Raw genomic sequence first — 4,580 nt, forward strand, 5'->3', positions numbered from 1 at the left:
AACAGACTGAAACACATGGTGGGCCTCTCTGGTGCTGTACACAACTGGTTCACTTCCTGTCTCTCTGACAGAACTTTTATGGTGAGTACGGATACATGCTCCTCTAAGATCCATAGAAGGACATGAGGTGTGTCCCAAGGGTCGGTTTTAGGCCCTGTACTTTTTAATTTGTATATGCTCCCTCTCGGCGGTGTCATCAGGAGGCATGGAGTGAACTTCCACAGTTACGCTGATGACACTCAGCTGTCCGTGTCTCCTGATGACACCAGACCAATGGATGCCCTTTTTAACTGTATCTTGGATATAAGATCTTGGATGGCAGAAAACTTTTTACAGCTTAACCAGGACAAGACTGAAGTTTTAATCGTCGGTCCCGAGGCTCAGAGAGAGAAACTCTTGTTTAAATTGGAGGCATTTTCACTATGTCCTTCGCTACAAGTGAAAAACCTGGGTGTTATTTTTGACTCTGAGCTTGGTTTTATCCCACATATTAAACATGTAACCAAAATTGGATTTTATCATCTAAAAAATATAGCCAGACTCCGCCCTATTCTCTCTCGGGCCAACACGGAGATGCTGACGCATGCTTTTATTACCAGTCGCATTGATTACTGTAATGCCCTGCTCTCTAGTCTTCCGAAGAAGAATATTTCAACTTTACAACATTTACAAAACTCGGCAGCTCGTGTGCTGACGAAGACCAGAGGGCGGGCCCACATTACACCGGTTTTAGAATCGCTGCACTGGCTCCCCGTGTGTTTCAGGATCGATTTTAAAGTTCTTTTATTGGTTTTTAAATGTCTTAATGGTCTTGGGCCTTCTTATCTCTCAGATCTGCTTTTACCATACGAACCCTCGCGGACCCTGAGGTCCTCTGGTGCTGGCCTTTTGATTGTCCCTAAAGTCAGGACACATACTCACGGAGAGGCAGCTTTTCAGTGGTATGGTCCTCGTCTGTGGAACAACCTGCCGGAGGAGCTCAGGGCCGCAGAGAACGTACATGTTTTTAAGAACAGGCTCAAGACCCACCTTTTTAATTTAGCTTTTACTTAGCGTTTATTTATTTTATGCTTATTTATTCTATCCTGTTATTCTATTTATATTATCAATTTAGGTTTTACCTAATATTTATTTATTTTATTCTTATTCATTTTTTGTCTTCTTACTCTATTTAGATTTATACTGTATCCCATTCTTATTTACTTTATCTTTTTATCCTGTATATATTCTTATTAGGTCATATCTCCAGTGTTTCCTCGGAGGGCGCTCTCTGCACCGGGGCTGTGATCGACCGTGGCTGCTGGGGCTCTGGGGGTCCTCTCAGCCTGGCTGGGGGGCTTCTTTGCCTCCCTCCGGCTGTGTGCCCAGCCTGGTGGCTGCGGTCTGTGACTGGCTCCCGGTGCAGACGGCTCCCTGTGATAGTGTTTCCTCACCTGGCTCATGTGTGCCCAGCCCAATTTTACTCTTTAAGTGTGTGTGTGTGTGCGGGGGGGGGGATGTATCCATGATCATTTATGTTAATGAGAGTGTGGGGAGTGAGTTGGAGGGCGATGTGGGGTGGGCTGCTTTTAACCATGTGCTACATTTCTGTATGAAAAGTGCTTTATAAATAAAGATTGATTGATTGATTGATTGATTGATTGATTGATTGATTGATAAGCTTAAGAAACAGTAAATAATAGATATTGAAGGTTACTGAGCAGCATACAGGACTAAGGATATGTATAGAGGCAGCAGCCAACCAAGAAAGTGTGTCTGTGAGTACCTGTTTTTACACCTGTGTGAATGCTCGTGTGTACACCTGTGTGTGTGGGCGGACTTGTATTCATAAAGTTTCTCCTTGTAAGCGTCTAATAGTAGTGGGGAGCTATAGCCCTGCCCTCCCAGGACATGAAGGAGATCCTGGCCTCAGACATCCAGAGGCCCCCCAGAGCATGAGAGCTCAAGGAGGACCACTGCTGGGGCAATCCCGCCACCCACCGAGAAAAGGGCTGAGGAGCGCCCCAGGCGGCCATGTTTTCCCGTGTCCACCCCTGGTAGAGCCATCATTGTCTGAACTATTCTCGACTCACCTGAGACTAATCCCTGGCAATCTGTGGGAGGGTATTTATGAGCTGTCTCTTCTGGGACAATTCACCAAATTACCCATGTTGGTAACAGTTTTTCTCTTTTCCATGTTCCATGACCAAGATGGAGTACTTACCTCCTCTTTGTGCTAGAGTTTCCTCATCGTGCCACTGATCTGCTCGTCCTTCTCTTGGATGCTGGTCATCACTAACTGGATTCACTCCACAGTCTGTCTCTCTGGAAAGATCTCTTCACCACACACCTGCCTGCCCTCCTGCAACTCAGGTCAGCCCGTCATCACTGCACTCTCCTGTCCACACCACCCGGACCTTCACCTTGTCCTCCAAGCTTTAACAGCTCAACCTGCCAAGTAAGCCAACCCCTTAACCTCCATTCCTTCCTGGCTGCTTTTCATGTACCCGCTAATTATTATTTATTGTATTTCTTATAAATGTATTTTTTTAATATTTCTGCTGTACAGCACTTTGGTCGGCCATGTGTTGTTTTTAAAGTGCTATATAAATACTCTATGGTATGGTAATTACCTTCTCCTCTGTTCACAGTTCACAGCACGCTAAGGTCATCACGGCACGAGTCCGTCTCCATGTTTAAAGCTGTTGCTCTCACTACACATTAGATCGCCACATCACAAATCCCTTCTTGTGTTTAAACCTTTGTTTATAGTTTTAAATAAAGCTTGTGAGAAATTCATTCAGCTGTCTCTGTGTTTGGGTCTGTAGACTGCAGTAACGTACTGGCCCTCCTAACCCTAACCCTTGAATGCTCCAATTACCACGAGAACTGCTGTTGTCTTTACCCGCCACATCTTCTCGAGTTCTTCTTTCAGCCCTTGGTATATTTCTTCCTGATGTTGCTATCACTCAGTATCGCTAGGGAATCAAAAACTGTTCCTTGTAGAAAACCAGTTCCCAGCAGTCTTGGAATTCTTAGTCTGCCTGCCTATCAATCCTGCTTATCCATTTATACACTCGCCCTACAATCAGCTGATTTCAGTTTGTTTTCAGTTTACAGGGAATAGCTATGCAGTCCAGACATCACCATTTATCTCGTCGTTTTGTGTAACAAAAACACAAGCGGAAAACTGCAGCTGGGACAGAGGCAACCGCATTATGCCACTAACATAACTTCTTTGCAAGCATCTGCCAAGACAGCATGCTAACGCTAAGCTAGCCAAGAACCCAGTGTGAAAGCTGAGTGAGCAGCCAAACCCTTAATTTCAACAGGTAACAAGCAGATGAGCAGTCAGGCTGCAGCCTCCCTTCTTACCTGTTCATGTTTCTAAAGCAGGATCACTGTGGTGATCGCTTTTTTGTGCTGGTTTTCATCTTTGCTTTGTGCGGTTAGCTTTGTATTCTACTAAGAGAAAGATCTTAGAAATGTGTGTCCTCATCAGGGTTTTGTGTTGGTGTGCCAGTTGTAGCCCCAAATTTATTTTGTTAAATAGCGATTATGAGACAGAGTGTTTCAGCTATTTTACAGAGTAACATGAAAGCAATGTAATGAGTAGTAATTAAGTAACGTACTGCAATACTTTTAAGAAAAGTGTTCTGTGTAATAAGAGTAATAATGACCTTTTTGAGTAACAACTCCAGCAATGGTCATAACAAAGATATCCCCAAAACTTCTACAGACGGACCCAACACACTGTTGTTGTGTTCACGTTTGGAAGTGTTTATTGTGGTTTCACACATGCAGTGTCTCTCTGTTCAACACCCAATTCACCAACTTTGCAGACGGGCCTCAGCACACACCCTCCTCTCGCTCCGGTCTCTGGCTTCACTTCACAGATCATCACGACCTGTGGCCTCAGCTGGCACCGCCCCCTCAAACTCACTGCACCATCTCTCCCCTGCAGCTGAGCCAGGGACCACACCTCTGCCACAAGTGCCTACTGTGGGATGATTGGCTGCTCCAGGAGAAGTCTAAGTTTCATGGGATCTTGTTCAAGAGTAAGATGAGAAGGCAGAAAGAGACTGACAGACAGATCTTTGTAAACACACAAACACACACACGCGTGCGCACACACACAAACACACACACATTAATATATTTGCAAATATTATTTTGTTCTATTTATCACAACTTTTCAATTTTTGTATTTCATGTATGAACTGTACATCGTGTAGAGTCTGAGTGGGTAAATTACTCAGGGTAATGTAAACATTGTACACAGGAACTCAAAGCCAGAGGACAAAATAAAACTTTATGTGATTGGCTGGGTATTAAGACCTTGTTGCTGTAGGGTATGTACGTTATTGCAAACCAATATTTTCATAACTTTCCGAGCTTTTTTGCATTGTAAAAGAGTAAAAGTGGTAAAAGAACTTGGACAAGAAAATTGCAACTTCCGTTATGGTTTTGTAAGACCTAACCAGCTTCCTCATTTTGGTTTAGCAGTAACACTAAATAAATGTCAGCTGCAATATTTTAGTCAACTCAGCAACAAATCAGATACTTTTACTTCCTCTCTTTTAGTCGGTTCTCATGTGAGC

Source organism: Astatotilapia calliptera, chromosome 16 (assembly GCF_900246225.1).
Source record: "Astatotilapia calliptera chromosome 16, fAstCal1.2, whole genome shotgun sequence".
Taxonomy (NCBI): domain Eukaryota; kingdom Metazoa; phylum Chordata; class Actinopteri; order Cichliformes; family Cichlidae; genus Astatotilapia; species Astatotilapia calliptera.